The 18,407-nt window shown below is 43.1% G+C and overlaps 1 protein-coding gene across 4 annotated transcripts in view; it reads left to right on the plus strand.

The window, feature by feature from the left end:
- Positions 1-18,407, plus strand: part of LRFN1 (leucine rich repeat and fibronectin type III domain containing 1) — a 285,615-nt gene that overhangs the window by 177,592 nt on the left and 89,616 nt on the right. Inside the window, exon 1 of one of the 4 annotated variants that reach the window (XM_068250480.1) lies at positions 599-686. The exons of 2 other annotated variants lie outside the window; for them this stretch is intronic. The gene's annotated coding sequence lies outside the window, so the exon portion shown is untranslated. Of the gene's footprint in view, positions 1-598; positions 687-5,799; positions 6,000-18,407 lie in introns of those variants that run through there. One more of the 4 variants, XM_068250479.1, reaches the window with a different exon arrangement.

The raw sequence follows: 18,407 nt of genomic DNA on the forward strand, positions 1-18,407 counted from the left end.
TTTTGTATATGAATTGGCAGCTTCTTCTTCTTGTGAAATAGGACTGCTGACTCCACCAGCTCATAAGTGCTCATCATCTTCCTGTCTGTTTGTACATTTAGTGCCAGCAGTTCCATTTGTTCTCTACTTTGATTGATACACACTTATGAAGGAGATGTGGTAGGATCATCCCATCCACTCTCTTAAGTCTATGGCCTGGTTCACACTGCTTTTTTTTAACGCTAGTGATTTGTAAAGCTCTTGCTAATGCAGCGCTATGGGGGATTTATAAAATCACATCACTCAAGTGATAACACACTCATAGCATTACTGCTAGAGATTTGACAACATTTCCTTAAAGTGAACCTCCAGACTACAAATCTACTCAGCAGCACTGAAAAGGCTTGGTGTTTCGTTAACAGTTTCACAGCATCAGAACTTTGTTTTTCTTACATAAGCCTTATTTTTAGCTGCACAAAAGCTTAAGCTCCGCCCCATCAAAGAAAACTGCCCAGGCTTTTTTCCCTGATGCTGTGCAAAGCATGATGGGATTTCCTATGTTGTTATTCATGTTGCCTAGCAACTGGGAGAGGTGCTCAGTACACAGGACAGTTGGAACTGTGTCTCATGCTCCCTGTCACCTCCTTTCAACCAAAAAGATGGCTGCCCTTATGAAATCAAACATTTGCCTGTTCTTTTAAAACAAGGTGGGTTAGATATTATATTACCTATCTATTTTAATTAACATAACTAATGTAACTTAATGACAGTATGTTTGTTTAGGCTGGAGTTCCTTTTTAAACTACACTATAGAAAAACAACCACAAGATATCGCTGTGTGTAAAATGTGATGATGATCTTTATGGGATTGTATTTCCTGTATTATCTGTTGTTCCTTTCTCTTTTAAGTAAGCTGCATTACCTGATGGTGGTGTATGTTTTATCTCTGCATGTTTTTCTTCAGTAAGAGTTGTAACTTGTTACACTGGGTGCCTATCTGGGTGTATAGACTCTGCTCTATCAGTTTTGTTGGCAAAAGCTTTTAAAATCACAAGTGCTTAGAAAAAGCTCTTAGGCCTGGTGCACACCAAAAACCGCAAGCAGATCCGCAAAATGCTAGCAGATTTTGAAACGCTTTTTCTTCTTTTTCTGTAGCGTTTCAGCTAGCGTTTTGCGGTTTTGTGTAGCGGTTTTGGTGTAGTAGATTTCATGTATTGTTACAGTAAAGCTGTTACTGAACAGCTACTGTAACAAAAACCACCTGGCAAACCGCTCTGAAGTGCCGTTTTTCAGAGCGGTTTGCGTTTTTCCTATACTTAACATTGAGGCAGAAACGCATCCGCAATCCAAAATCTGCAGCAGCCCGGGAGTATGCGTTTCTGCAAAACGCCTCCCGCTCTGGTGTGCACCACCCCATTGAAATACATTACCCTAGCAGATCCGCACCTGCAAGCGGATCGCAAACTGCAGCAGAACCGCTCTGGTGTGCACTAAGCCTTAGAGTGCAAACCAGCTCTAAAGGACTGTACGGATGCTGAATAATCGTTCCACAGACTGATCATTGGTGATCGTTTTAGCCTACAGTATTAGGGGTGATCTCTGTACAGATACACTGATTGGCTACAGTTGAACAGTCTTTTCTGTTCTATGGAGAGGGAAGGGGAAGCAGTAGGCAAGAGACTCTGAACAATAGAGGTCCTTTCTGTTGGGATTCGGCTCTTGATAAACAAATGAATTATCGTTTCCTCTCCGGGTAGTTCTTGTTTAAAAATCGTGTAGTCTCTTGAGTACTTATTTAATTACCCATCTACCTCAAATATCAGATTAAACCTAAATATAAGATTATTCAGTGTAGATAAAAAATGTATGTGTGGAATGGAAAAATCCCAGTCCTCTACCCCCGTTAATGGAAGGATCCCTTTTGTACGAATATGTCCAAATAGGACTCCAAAATATGAGGAAGCACGTGGTAATGTAGGGACTGATATAGAGATTCAGTTTCCCCACAGAGACTGTGGGCTCGATTCACAAAGCGGTGATAACTCAGTTATCACGCCTAAAAGACTTTAGGCGTGATAAGCTTTGCACCACTGAGTTAGCACGTTTTGTGCTCTTTATCGCGCGGAACTTCGCGCGCAGCGCCCATAGGGTTTAATGGGCACATCGAGCGAACTGCACCGTGCATCAGGCGATTGCGCGCGCAAACCCTTGTGCGCGGGATTTCGCGCGAGTTTAAATTTATCACGCCTAAACTGAGTTTAGGCGTGATAAAGGGCTTTTCACAGGCGTGCAAACACTTTTCACCGCTTTGTGAATCAGGCCCTGTGTGTTACCCACAATAGGTCCGGCGGGATTAAACAAGTACTCAAGAGACTGCACGATTTTTTAAACAGGAACTACCTGGAAAGGAAACGATAATTAACCATTTAGTGGCATCCTAACGTATTAAAACGTCATGCTTTACCCTATTAACGGCAACATGACGTATTAATAAGTCGCGCGTTCCCGCCGCTGCTACCGCCGTGTGAGCGCTGCTACGGCCGCCGTTTTCTTCGGGATCCCATGCTGAGTGATTGGGGTAGAGGACCAAACGGTCCTCTACCCAATCGCACTGCCTGGAGTGAAAGGACGTGACCGCGAACAGCGGCTACGTCCATTCACAAAAACAGGAAATGTAACAATTAAATAAAGTGTAAAAAAAAAAAAAAAAGTGAACACTTACTATAACGAGTGTTCACTAGCGCCATCTTGTGGCCAAAAAGTATATGACACGTACAAAATACATATATTTACAAGTACATACACATGAGTAATAAAATTAATAAAATAACACTTCCAACACTCCCACTCCAAAAGAAAACACTTATAAAAAAAATCTGCTTAAAATAAATAAATAAATACTTGCCTTAGGGAGTCAGCTTTTTTAATCTATATTTTATGGGGGAAAATTAATTTTAATTTATTACATAGGGGCTTGTAATTATGGCCAGAACAAAAAAAAAACAGAACATAAAAATAACACCTATATTTCAAAATAATATACTGTCACCATACATTGTGATAGGAACATAATTTAAATGGTTTAATAATCGGGACAACTGGGCAAATACAATGTGTTTGTTTTATCCACAGGATAATGTTTAATTTTAAAACTATAATGGCTGAAAACTTGTTTTTTTCTCATTAAAATGCACTAACTCAGATAAGGCACCCTAACCTCAGATAAGGCACACTAACCTCAGATAAGGCACACTAACTCAGATAAGGCACACTAATCTCAGATAAGGCACACTAACTCAGATAAGGCACACTAACCTCAGATAAGGCACACTAACTCAGATAAGGCACACTAATCTCAGATAAGGCACACTAACTCAGATAAGGCACACTAACCTCAGATAAGGCACACTAACCTCAGATAAGGCACACTAACTCAGATAAGGCACACTAACTCAGATAAGGCACACTAACCCCAGATAAGGCACACTAACCTCAGATAAGGCACACTAATCTCAGATAAGGCACACTAACCTCAGATAAGGCACACTAACCTCAGATAAGGCACACTAACCTCAGATAAGGCACACTAACCTCAGATAAGGTTAGCGCTGTAGTTTGTGCCCACTAAATGATAAGGCACACTAACCGGCTTAGTGCCGGTTAGTGAATCAAGGCCCATGTCTGATAATTGTATGCGTTTGTATATCCTTAGTCATTCAGATAGCAATTGCATCCAGCTTGATTGGTTGAGGATTTGTAGCAATTTATGGATGTCCCATGGTCTATACCAGGCTTTCTCAACCAGGGTTCCTTGAGGACTCTGCAGGGGTTCCTTGGCATTTTCCCCCATCGTGGGGGAAGTATAATAGAGCACATTATAATAAGGGGTACTGTAAAAAGAAGCACTAAATTGGGGGTCAGAGTAATAATGAGCACATTAATAAAAAGCTCTAGGATAAGGAGACAGTATAATGAGTGGCAGTGTAATAGGAGTTAGTGAAATTCACAGCCTCACCTACTATTAAAGACCATGTCTCTGGAAATATAAATGCAGGGTTTCCTCGAGATCTAAAAGTTTTTGCAGGGTTTCTCCAGGGTAAAAAGGTTGAGAAAGGCTGCTCTATACTACATGTGATAAGTAACCGATAAATTGGAACCTAAGGTTCTAATCTTTTTATATATGTGTTTGTCTATATTTTAAATGTTGTCATAAAAGTTGTTTTTTTATACGCTGAACAATGTCATGTGATTATTCGTTATTTGATAGTACTTTTCATCCCCATTAAACACCCAAAGACTCCTCTAATTGCATTCCTTATACTGTATAAGTGTGACGGGGCAACCATACATTTTTGGTCTTTGCCCAACTTATTGGTGCTGGATCACATTAAAGTCTTGACATTGGAAAATCGACATTTGCGTCAGAATTTTGGGGTTTGCGGATTCAGTGGAGGACGGACTTTAGGGGGGGGGGGGGCAGCACTTCAGTGCGTATGGCCTCCCAAGATGTAAATCTGGCCCGCCTTAGTATTTAGAGCTGCAGACTAAACTCTTCCCAGACACCTGTCACTGTGCCCCACCCACACACAGACTGAACAGTGTGATGATGATTCATTTTCATGAAAATAATATAAAATTCGATTTTCGAGTGGAAATGCCATTGAAAATAAGTTTTGTTATTTTTACCTTTTTTCCCACTTTACGTGATTTTTCACTGTAAAAATATAAATTTTCATGTTTACGTGGTAGGAATTTTCGCTGTAAAAATACTGTTTTTCTGCCTCTTCATGCTATTTGCTGTAAGTTAACGATTTACAAGATATTTACTTGAAATTGAAAATAGCATTTTCCATGCAAAAATGACTTTGGCATAAATGTGCAAGCAACACTGCTGCTGAAACCTTATTTGACACAGAAGAGGCATGATTTGGCAGCTCTGCTTACTAAGCCTCCAGATGGTATATTAAGAATTATGCCTTGAGGTAGGCTTTTAAAAGGGTGCATGTTTTGCTCCCAGTTCCTTTCCAGATTACAGCGTATGCCAGATTAACATGAGCTGCCTCCCGGTTGCCATGGACAACGTCTACATCTTGCAGCACTCCTAAGCCACCTCGTTATTGGGTTGGACGTCTCGTTTGCGAAATCTGTTTGAAATGAGACGTGTTGATGTTGCCCCTAGCAACTAATTATGTTCTGACATCCAATCTCTAGCTTGCTTGGGGGGGAAACCGCATCTGGAATTTTGGTTGCTGGCGGCAATCCTGCTCGGTTGAAGCAGGTTAAAAACATCTAGCCCTGGGCGGACATTCTGGTACAGCGATAAAATCATGGCTTGCAGTTATGACAACAGCAGAACCTCTGTTATCAGCGGTACACGAAGAAGTGGCGTTGCACAACACGTCACAATGCCTCAGCTCAGCTGCTGATAATTAAACCTTCTTCCTCTCTGATGTCACCCTCCTCGCTGCCAGCATCACTGTCCTTTGAGTAAGGGTGGGACCGAGAGCATCTGCCAGATGGGGAGGCTGGATGAAAGAAGCATCACACTCTCTCGCCTGCATTATTGAATTCTGAATCTCTACCTTCAAAGCACAAGCTCTCGAGCAGGCCCCGGGGGATTCTGGGACATTGTCACTAAGCAGTCTCTGCATGCTTCTACATACAGCAGCACAATTAGGCTTGGCCATGAGCGATGTCTATTGCCTGCGCTCCCAGGATGTGGGAGTTGAAATCTGCTTACTTGAAATAGATGCAGCAGGGATCTGCTGAACAGTACATGCTAAGCTGACTACACAATGGGCCTGATTTGCTGAGGTTTTCTCGAAGGATGGAGAACAGGAGGCAGGTTGATTCAATACAAGTAGTGAGAGGTGCCTTGATTGGGCGCCTCACTATTGCCACACATATCTGTGTCTTCAGCGAGTACCTGTCATGGATATGCTTTGGCTGTACGGAAACACTTTGGCTGCAGGAAGAAAGATGCAATGCCTTATACTGAAGTGAAAAACTAACAATGAAAGGTGAGCATTGCTTAGTGTCAGGGCTGCCTTCCGGGCATCACAGGGGGAACTGCTGTATGGGGCCCTTGTGAATCTGGGGCCAAACAAACAGTGCCACACATGGGCTGCCCATTAATGTGATGAGAGGTGCCGGGAGGCTCATATAGGAGTTACTTAAAGGAATACTATCGATGTATGCATTTATTTTTAAATGCTGTATGTTGTAGCACACATTAGGACAAGTACTAGGAGCAATTTGATTCCTCACACAGCTGTTCCTCTAAGCTGTAAAATCCTCCGTCAGTTTTGGCCGTCAGTGTTTGATACAAATGTATCTATATGCTGAGGGCTCCCAGAGGGCTAAGCCCATGTCTGCACAGGGGAGTTGCTATCAACTCCTCAGTTTATAGTTTAATTATCACCTTGCTGAAAGAATCTTATTGATATGGTGGTAAGGGGTTAAAGATTCTAGCAATGTGTGTTTATTATCTTTGCTTCTCTTGACTGATAAAGATACTAATAATGCTAATTGTAAACAGTGGTCTGCCCCTCTCAGCAGCTTGTAAAGTGGATGCAGCCTGGAGTGAATCACCACAAGCAGGCAGCCAGACTGAGTGTAAACACAGACTATTGTTTATAGCTAGTTATATTCCAGCAATATTCCAGCTCATTTAGTTACCTGTTACCACCTCAGATCAGCCTGTTTCTCCTCATGTCTCCTGCATGCTGTGAGTGACACAGTGAAATATATTTGTGAGCTGTGTGACAGAGTAACCAAGCAGCTCAGGGTGATCCAAACTACTATGAGCTGTGTGAGAAATGAATTTTTAAGCAGGGATAGCAAGAGAGAGACCTGGGTGAATAAATAAAGTGCCCCTAGCACTAGTGGTAATGTGTACACTAATATACAGTATTAAAAAAAAAAAGTCGTTTCAATCGATAGTACTCCTTTAAGTCAATTAGTGATTAAAGTAAACCTGCGACGAATTGGAGAAAAAGGATTTGTACTTACCTGGGGCTCCTTCCAGCCCCCTGTAGTCTTTCAGCTCCCGCAATACCCTTCCGGTCCAATTTGTTGTGCTCCTGTGAAGTCTGCACAATCCAGCTGGGTTTTGGGGCGCTGCCATTGCATAGTTCTGGTAGTGCCTCCTCCATCGTGCTCCCATAGCTGGGAGCGTTCTGTGCAAGCGCAGTTACAGTCTTAAGGAACTGAGAATACACAGAATGCTCCCAGCCATGGCAGCATATGAAAAGTGGTCACACGGATGCTAGTGTGTTCAAGCCTTTAAAGATTGTAATTTGCCATGTAGGGGCAGAGGGAAGAAAGGGGGGCCCAATAGGTTTGCCCAGTACGGGGCCCAAACATTTCTGATAGCGACCCTGGTTAGTTGTCATCAGCTATGATTAGGCGTACATTATGAGGATTAGGGTAGAGGGTAGGGGGTGTGCACTCTTACTGTATTAGCGCTGGAAGGTTAACATTAAAGGGGGAAGGTTAGGGCTAAGCATCAGGAAAGGTTGATGTTAGGGCACTGGTTATGGTTAGGAAGAGGATGATGTTAGACAGAGTAGCTTAGGGTTAGTTGTTGGGAAGAGGATTGGTTAGGGCATGTGCACCCTGCTGTGGCAAATTTCCAGGTGGCATGAATTTATTTTCCCCCTCCAAGGCGTCGTACAGTGGAGGTAAGATGCAATTCGGCTTCCAGCTATTGCTGGGGGGCAATTTGCTCTGTATTATCGTAATTTGGGCTCTGTCTTTTGCAGGAACCTAAATTACTCGCTGAGCGCCATTATAGCAGTGATTCACAATACGGCCTATGACTGGCACCCTTTTTACCTGTCTATGGGTAGGGGTAGGTCATTGGTGGGGAAGTGACACCAAAACTTCAATAACAACAGTGTCAGAAACCAAGAACAGCGGAATAGGTCAGTTTTGGGTTTATGACCTCCTTTACTCTTGCTACTGCTGTCTCCTTCTGTGTAATAGTAACAGCAATCCTATTTATTGTTACATGCCTATTTTATTGGTACATGCCTGCCTGTAATGTCTTTGTTTGCATAGTGTGTGGATCACGCCCACCATAGCACTTGGCTGGCTCGCCACACGCACAAAGATGTTAAAGTGAGTGTTTACCAATTTAAAAATAAAAAAGTCGGATACTCACCTAAGGAGAGGGAAGGCTCGGTCCTAATGAGCCTTTCCTCTCCTCTCCCGGTGCCCGGTCCCGCGCAGGATCCCCCGTGGCAGTATTTGACCAGTTCGGTCAAATACTGCCACTTCCGCATGCCTTCGGGAGCTTTCGGAAGCCTTCGGGAGCACTCGGGCTCCCGAAGACGGGCCGCTCCTTACTACGCATGCGCGAGTGCCCTCTATGACGCACTCGCGCGTGCGTAGTATGGAGCGGCCCATCTTCGGAAGCCCGAGTGCTCCCGAAGACCTCCGAAGTCCCTGCGGCAGGCGGACGCGAACAGAGGAGCCAGCGCAGCACCGAGGGCACCGGGAGAGGAGAGGGAAGGCTCATTAGGACCGAGCCTTCCCTCTCCTTAGGTGAGTATCCGACTTTTTTATTTTTAAACTAGTACCCATTGGCTTTAAAGTAAGACTATCAAACTAAGTGTTCTAAAATTACAATGTACAAATAATGTCTAAGTAGCTGTGTAAACATTTTCCTACTTTTCATGTTAAATATCAGAGGCAAAAGATGTAATTTATTCTGTGTACATTTTGGCTACATTTGGAATGTCTCATTTGCACTGGTGAATCTCTGCAGTCTGACATGCTAAGAACAGTGTAATATTGAAGTAGAGTTATATGCAATGGCTCTGGCATCAGGTTTCACACACTACAGTATTATAAATGTTTATGTTGCACATAATTTACATTTCCTATGCTTTCTGCAGAGAGCTCTCAGAGACAGGCAGTAAGAGCTTTCTCTCACACACAGGATTTACAAATGCAGTGTGAGGGAATCCCCATCCCTTCATGATGTAGTCTTTTGGCCGTCACTGAAGTGTGAAAGGAATTTGATAACAGTAAACAAAGACATAAGAATTCAAATGTATACACCAGTACTTAAGAGCACACTGCAGATACCGTATTCCCAGTATTCACACTGAGGCGCTATTCCCCATACCACAGATTCCCTGTTAACCAGCTGAGCGGTCTGGACGAGCTCAGCTCGTCCAACACCGCCAGCGGCTGCCGCTCAGGCCCTGCTGGGCCGATTTTGATGAAATAAAAAGCAGCACACGCAGCCGGCACTTTGCCAGCCGCGTGTGCTGCCTGATCGCCGCCGCTCTGCGGCGATTCGCCGCGAGCAGCGGCGAAAGAGGGCCCCCCTAGCCGCCTGAGCCCTGCGCAGCCGGAACAAAAAGTTCCGGCCAGCGCTAAGGGCTGGATCGGAGGCGGCTGACGTCAGGACGTCGGCTGACATCGATGACGTCACTCCGCTCGTCGCTATGGCGACGATATAAGCAAAACAAGGAAGGCCGCTCATTGCGGCCTTCCTTGTTTATTCTGGGCGCCGGAGGCGATCGGAAGATCGCCTCCGGAGCGCCCTCTAGTGGGCTTTCATGCAGCCAACTTTCAGTTGGCTGCATGAAATAGTTTTTTTTTTTATTTAAAAAAAACCCTCCCGCAGCCACCCTGGCGATTTAATCAGAACGCCAGGGTGGTTAAACCCCTTGTTTGCCTGATGAAGCGGGCTTGACCTGCGAAACGCGTTGCATTTCCTTTGTGGGGTATCGTATAATAAAATTGTATATTTATATAACAACAGGACGTCTGTTTGTTTGTGGAGGCTAGCCCACCACTTCCTCCATACAAATTTTAAAAATTTTATGAATTTTTATCCTGCTGGCGCCTCTGTACAACACACAAAAACACTGCAGATACCGTATTCCCAGTATTCTCTATATATACAGTCCACATATGTATCTCACTGGTGCATTGCACACACCACACTGCAGATACCGTATTCCCAGTTTTTTCTATATATACAGTCCACATATGTATCTCACTGGTGCATTGCACACACCACACTGCAGATACCGTATTCCCAGTATTTTCTATATATACAGTCCACATATGTAGCTCACTGGTGCATTGCACACACCACACTGCAGATACCGTATTCCAAGTATTTTCTATATATACAGTCCACATATGTATCTCACTGGTGCATTGCACACACCACACTGCAGATACCGTATTCCCAGTATTTTCTATATCAACAGTCCACATATGTATCTCACTGGTGCATTGCACAGACCACACTGCAGATAGCGTATTCCCAGTATTTTCTATAAATACAGTCTACATATGTATCTCAATGGTGCATTGCACACACCACACTGCAGATACCGTATTCCCAGTATTTTCTATATATACAGTCCACATATGTATCTCACTGGTGCATTGCACACACCACACTGCAGATACCGTATTACCAGTATTTTCTATAAATACAGTCTACATATGTATCTCAATGGTGCATTGCACACACCACACTGCAGATACCGTATTCCCAGTATTTTCTATATATACAGTCCACATATGTAGCTCACTGGTGCATTGCACACACCACACTGCAGATACCGTATTCCCAGTATTTTCTATATATACAGTCCACATATGTATCTCACTGGTGCATTGCACACACTACACTGCAGATACCGTATTCCCAGTATTTTCTATATATACAGTCCACATATGTATCTCACTGGTGCATTGCACACACCACACTGCAGATACCGTATTCCCAGTATTTTCTGTATATACAGTCCACATATGTATCTCACTGGTGCATTGCACACACCACACTGCAGATACCGTATTCCCAGTATTTTCTATATATACAGTCCACATATGTATCTCACTGGTGCATTGCACACACCACACTGCAGATACCGTATTCCCAGTATTTTCTATATATACAGTCCACATATGTATCTCACTGGTGCATTGCACACACCACACTGCAGATACCGTATTCCCAGTATTTTCTATATATACAGTCCACATATGTAGCACACTGGTGCATTGCACACACCACACTGCAGATACCGTATTCCCAGTATTTTCTATATATACAGTCCACATATGTATCTCACTGGTGCATTGCACACACCACACTGCAGATAGCGTATTCCCAGTATTTTCTATAAATACAGTCTACATATGTATCTCACTGGTGCATTGCACACACCACACTGCAGATACCGTATTCCCAGTATTTTCTATATATACAGTCCACATATGTATCTCACTGAAGCATTGCACACACCACACTGCAGATACCGTATTACCAGTATTTTCTATAAATACAGTCTACATATGTATCTCAATGGTGCATTGCACACACCACACTGCAGATACCGTATTCCCAGTATTTTCTATATATACAGTCCACATATGTAGCTCACTGGTGCATTGCACACACCACACTGCAGATACCGTATTCCCAGTATTTTCTATATATACAGTCCACATATGTATCTCACTGGTGCATTGCACACACTGCACTGCAGATACCGTATTCCCAGTATTTTCTATATATACAGTCCACATATGTATCTCACTGGTGCATTGCACACACCACACTGCAGATACCGTATTCCCAGTATTTTCTGTATATACAGTCCACATATGTATCTCACTGCTGCATTGCACACACCACACTACAGATACCGTATTCCCAGTATTTTTTATATATACAGTCCACATATGTATCTCACTGGTGCATTGCACACACCACACTGCAGATACCGTATTCCCAGTATTTTCTATATATACAGTCCACATATGTATCTCACTGGTGCATTGCACACACCACACTGCAGATACCGTATTCCCAGTATTTTCTATATATACAGTCCACATATGTAGCTCACTGGTGCATTGCACACACCACACTGCAGATACCGTATTCCCAGTATTTTCTTTATATACAGTCCACATATGTATCTCACTGGTGCATTGCACACACCACACTGCAGATACCGTATTCCCAGTATTTTCTATATAAACAGTCCACATATGTAGCTCACTGGTGCATTGCACACACCACACTGCAGATAGCGTATTCCCAGTATTTTCTATAAATACAGTCCACATATGTAGCTCAATGGTGCATTGCACACACCACACTGCAGATACTGTATTCCCAGTATTTTCTATATATACAGTCCACATATGTATCTCACTGGTGCATTGCACACACCACACTGCAGATACCGTATTACCAGTATTTTCTATAAATACAGTCTACATATGTATCTCAATGGTGCATTGCACACACCACACTGCAGATACCGTATTCCCAGTATTTTCTATATATACAGTCCACATATGTAGCTCACTGGTGCATTGCACACACCACACTGCAGATACCGTATTCCCAGTATTTTCTATATATACAGTCCACATATGTATCTCACTGGTGCATTGCACACACTACACTGCAGATACCGTATTCCCAGTATTTTCTATATATACAGTCCACATATGTATCTCACTGGTGCATTGCACACACCACACTGCAGATACCGTATTCCCAGTATTTTCTGTATATACAGTCCACATATGTATCTCACTGGTGCATTGCACACACCACACTGCAGATACCGTATTACCAGTATTTTCTATATATACAGTCCACATATGTATCTCACTGGTGCATTGCACACACCACACTGCAGATACCGTATTCCCAGTATTTTCTATATATACAGTCCACATATGTAGCTCACTGGTGCATTGCACACACCGCACTGCAGATACCGTATTCCCAGTATTTTCTATATATACAGTCCACATATGTATCTCACTGGTGCATTGCACACATCACACTGCAGATACCGTATTCCCAGTATTTTCTATATAAACAGTCCACATATGTAGCTCACTGGTGCATTGCACACACCACACTGCAGATACCGTATTCCCAGTATTTTCTATATATACAGTCCACATATGTATCTCACTGGTGCATTGCACACACCACACTGCAGATACCGTATTACCAGTATTTTCTATAAATACAGTCTACATATGTATCTCAATGGTGCATTGCACACACCACACTGCAGATACCGTATTCCCAGTATTTTCTATATATACAGTCCACATATGTAGCTCACTGGTGCATTGCACACACCACACTGCAGATACCGTATTCCCAGTATTTTCTATATATACAGTCCACATATGTATCTCACTGGTGCATTGCACACACTACACTGCAGATACCGTATTCCCATTTTTTTCTATATATACAGTCCACATATGTAGCTCACTGGTGCATTGCACACACCACACTGCAGATACCGTATTCCCAGTATTTTCTATATATACAGTCCACATATATATCTCTCTGGTGCATTGCACACGCCACACTGCAGATACCGTATTCCCAGTATTTTCTATATATACAGTCCACATAGGTAGCTCACTGGTGCATTGCACACACCACACTGCAGATACCGTATTCCCAGTATTTTCTATATATACAGTCCACACATGTATCTCACTGGTGCATTGCACACGCCGCACTGCAGATACCGTATTCCCAGTATTTTCTATATATACAGTCCACATATGTATCTCACTGGTGCATTGCACACACCACACTGCAGATACCGTATTCCCAGTATTTTCTATATATACAGTCCACATATGTAGCTCACTGGTGCATTGCACACACTGCACTGCAGATACCGTATTCCCAGTATTTTCTATATATACAGTCCACATATGTATCTCACTGGTGCATTGCACACTCCACACTGCAGATACCGTATTACCAGTATTTTCTATAAATACAGTCTACATATGTATCTCAATGGTGCATTGCACACACCACACTGCGGATACCGTATTCCCAGTATTTTCTATATATACAGTCCACATATGTAGCTCACTGGTGCATTGCACACACCACACTGCAGATACCGTATTCCCAGTATTTTCTATATATACAGTCCACATATGTATCTCACTGGTGCATTGCACACACCACACTGCAGATACCGTATTACCAGTATTTTCTATAAATACAGTCTACATATGTATCTCAATGGTGCATTGCACACACCACACTGCAGATACCGTATTCCCAGTATTTTCTATATATACAGTCCACATATGTAGCTCACTGGTGCATTGCACACACCACACTGCAGATACCGTATTCCCAGTATTTTCTATATATACAGTCCACATATGTATCTCACTGGTGCATTGCACACACTACACTGCAGATACCGTATTCCCATTTTTTTCTATATATACAGTCCACATATGTAGCTCACTGGTGCATTGCACACACCACACTGCAGATACCGTATTCCCAGTATTTTCTATATATACAGTCCACATATATATCTCTCTGGTGCATTGCACACGCCACACTGCAGATACCGTATTCCCAGTATTTTCTATATATACAGTCCACATAGGTAGCTCACTGGTGCATTGCACACACCACACTGCAGATACCGTATTCCCAGTATTTTCTATATATACAGTCCACATATGTAGCTCACTGGTGCATTGCACACACCACACTGCAGATACCGTATTCCCAGTATTTTCTATATATACAGTCCACACATGTATCTCACTGGTGCATTGCACACGCCGCACTGCAGATACCGTATTCCCAGTATTTTCTATATATACAGTCCACATATGTATCTCACTGGTGCATTGCACACACCACACTGCAGATACCGTATTCCCAGTATTTTCTATATATACAGTCCACATATGTAGCTCACTGGTGCATTGCACACACCACACTGCAGATACCGTATTCCCAGTATTTTCTATATATACAGTCCACATATGTAGCTCACTGGTGCATTGCACACACTGCACTGCAGATACCGTATTCCCAGTATTTTCTATATATACAGTCCACATATGTATCTCACTGGTGCATTGCACACTCCACACTGCAGATACCGTATTACCAGTATTTTCTATAAATACAGTCTACATATGTATCTCAATGGTGCATTGCACACACCACACTGCGGATACCGTATTCCCAGTATTTTCTATATATACAGTCCACATATGTAGCTCACTGGTGCATTGCACACACCACACTGCAGATACCGTATTCCCAGAAAATGCAGGAAAAAAAAGGCACAGTATGCTTAGAAGTTATTCCATGCATTAAAAATTCAACAGGCTCAATATTCAAGATAATAAGCTGTTGGAGTTGCAATCCGTGTGCACGTTGTTATGTTTCCTCTTTGCCATTGAATTAGTAATAGAGTTATTTGCATTTCTGCAGAACTTGCAAATGCTGCTAAAGACAAGTTTTGCAGATAATGTTGAATGCAGTGTCAAATATGTCATCAGAGTAGCTGCTTTGGGTGCCAACATCTCATTGCTGAATTTTCTCCTCAGCAAAAAAAACAACAACTTATATATGGCATTAAACCTTTGGCCTGTTACAGAAATGTGAACCTCCTCTGTCATGGAAAACAAACGTTTGCCTTCTTAAAACAGAAAGTATTTGCGATACTTCTGGTTGGAGTGAGCTCCGAGATGTCTACCACAATGCATCACTGCTGAAATATGCAAATCGCCCATTTTTGTCCCTGGAAGCTAAACACACCTCCAGATCTGCTGGAATGCAATGATGTGTCAGCTTGTTAAATATACAGAGCCACAATAATCCAGCATGCATACAGACTCTTTCAGACTGGTTGGTCTTCATCAGTGTATGAAGTGTAATGATGTTGATCCAGGGGGAAGCAGGAGATTTGGGCGCATGAGACAAGTGGACAAAAAGGGCGCCCCATTCATTCCCATTATAAATATCGTTTAATGGGCGCCGAACAGGGAAAAAAAGGCCCTGGAGATTATTAACGTTTTACAAACGGCGCACGGAGATTTTTAAGGTTTTATAACTGTGCTTGTGATGATTTAACTTTACAAAATGAGCCCGTGACGAATAACGTTTATGAAGATACGAAATCACTATTTCTAAAACATTTCTAAAACATTATTATCCACCCAAAAAAATTATTTACATTTTTTATTTATTAATGTTTGTAAAACATTATTATCCATGGGAGGTCTTAGGTTTAGGCACCACCAGGGGGGTCTTAGGTTTAGGCACCACCAGGGGGTCTTAGGTTTAGGCACCAACAGGGGGGGGGTCTTAGGTTTAGGCACCAGCAGGGGGGTCTTAGGTTTAGGCACCAACAGGGGGGTCTTAGGTTTAGGCACCAACAGGGGGGTCTTAGGTTTAGGCACCACCAGGGGGGTCTTAGGTTTAGGCACCAACAGGGGGGTCTTAGGTTTAGGCACCACCAGGGGGTCTAGGGGTTAGGGATAGGTACAGGGAGGGTTTTTAACAAACGTAAATATAAGTTTCAGTTTAGAAACAGGGAAGATTAACATTTTAAGAATTGCCGATCTCATACACATTATTTAATGATTTATAAATTCTTAAAACACTATTTGTAAACGAAATTCTACACAATATTTTTATAAACGATAATACTGCTTATCGTTTACACCACGCGCCCTTTTTTCCCGACACCCTTTTTTGATGTACGCGATCCAGGGATTTTATCTGATTGCCATCTGGAGTCGGGAAGGAATTTTTCCCTTTTGGGGCTAATTGGACCATGCCTTGTAAGGGCCGGTTCACACTTGCGGTTCCCTGCCAAACGGACCGGATGACCTGACCGGATCCGGACCGGATCCGGATCGGAACCGTACGGTTCTGATCCGGATCCGATCCGGATCCGGTCAGGTTGCATCAGGTGGCAATCAGGATGCGATCCGGATCCGTTTGGCAAAATATACGTAAAAAAAAAAAAAAATGTTGGGGTCTGGGAGGTCAGCAGAAGGGGGACCTGTGGAATCAGGCCCTCTGCTGTTTAGCACTCACCTCCACCTCCGACATGCTGCCAACATCCTGCCAACACCTCCAGCTCGTGCTGCTCCACTCCAAAATGCTTGCCCATGTGTCCCCAGCCAATATCGCCGCAAATATCCGCATAGGAAGTGGGGTAGAAGATCCGGATTTCTCAGCCAGTGTGTTGTGCGGCCTCCGGTTCCCATTTGTTTGTATTGGCCGGATGGTGCAGTCCGGCTCCGCCCCGGATACGGCTGCCGGAGGGGCCGGATGAAAAAATAGCGCATGTTGGAACGGAGGCCGGAGTCCGGATCCGGCCCGGATCCGGTCCGGCTCCGGTTCTGCAGAACGGACCCATGTGAACGGACGCATAGGCTTTAATTGCTATGCCGTGCGTCCGTTCCGTCCGTTCTGCAGGCGGTGCGGCTCCGGCACGGCGATTCCGGAGGGCCACCGCAAGTGTGAACCGGGCCTAAGGGTTTTTTGCCTTCCTCTGGATCAACAGGGATATGTGAGGGAGCAGGCTGGTGTTGTACTTTGTTCTCTGGTTGAACTCGATGGACGTATGTCTTTTTTCAACCAAAATAACTATGTAACTATGTATAGTTAACAAGATGACATACCATTGCATTCCAGCAGATGTGGAGGCGTGTTTAGCTTACAGGGACAACAATTGGTTATTTGCACATTTCAGTAGCATTTTAGTAAGAGGGGTTTTTTTTGTCTATTGTCGCCCCCTTACACACTCCTAGGAGTTTTGGTTCACCATGAGCCTCCTCTGTCATCAGCTACAAATCAAACATAAACAGATAGGACCTTAGTTGGTCATTTACAATCAAATTATTGATTGAAAGTTGATAAGGACAAGTGATTACTATACAGGCACTCTGAAAGTAACTAGAGTTGAGCCGAAATTTTCGTAATTTCGCATTACTATAATTACGCATGCGAAATTTGCGATTACGATGCGAAATTACGGTAGCGTAATTGCCATTAAAATCGTAATTGAAAATACCGTAAGCGTAATTTTCAACGCGTAAATTCGCGTTTCGTTCATACCGTAATTTCGCATTAAACCATACCGTAATTTCGCATTAAACCATTACGCTCCCGTATAAAAAAGCCGCCGACTTTAAGGGTTAATAGCAAAGCCCCCTTAAATGCTAAGAGCCTCAAATTTGGAAAGTATATTAAGGAGATCAGAAGGAATAAGAGGAAATTTTTTTTTTTCAAAAAGACCTTATAGTTTTTCAGAAAATCGATGTTAAAGTTTCAAAGGAAAAATGTATTCATTTAAAAACCCGCCGACTTTAACGGTTAATAGCAAAGCCTGCTTAAAGTTTAGGAACACCAAATTCCCAGGGTACCGTATTTTTCGGACTATAAGACGCACTTTTTGTCCCCCAAAAGTGGGGAGAAAAAGTTACTGCGTCTTATAGTCCGAATGTTACAAAGTACCTGTCCGGGCGCTTGTATCAGCGGCAAGCAGCATGATCCGGTGGTGTGTGCGGCATAGCAGCAGCCTCTGCATATGCCTGTCCGTCTT

The sequence above is a fragment of the Hyperolius riggenbachi genome, chromosome 8 (genome assembly GCF_040937935.1).
Source record: "Hyperolius riggenbachi isolate aHypRig1 chromosome 8, aHypRig1.pri, whole genome shotgun sequence".
Classification (NCBI taxonomy): domain Eukaryota; kingdom Metazoa; phylum Chordata; class Amphibia; order Anura; family Hyperoliidae; genus Hyperolius; species Hyperolius riggenbachi.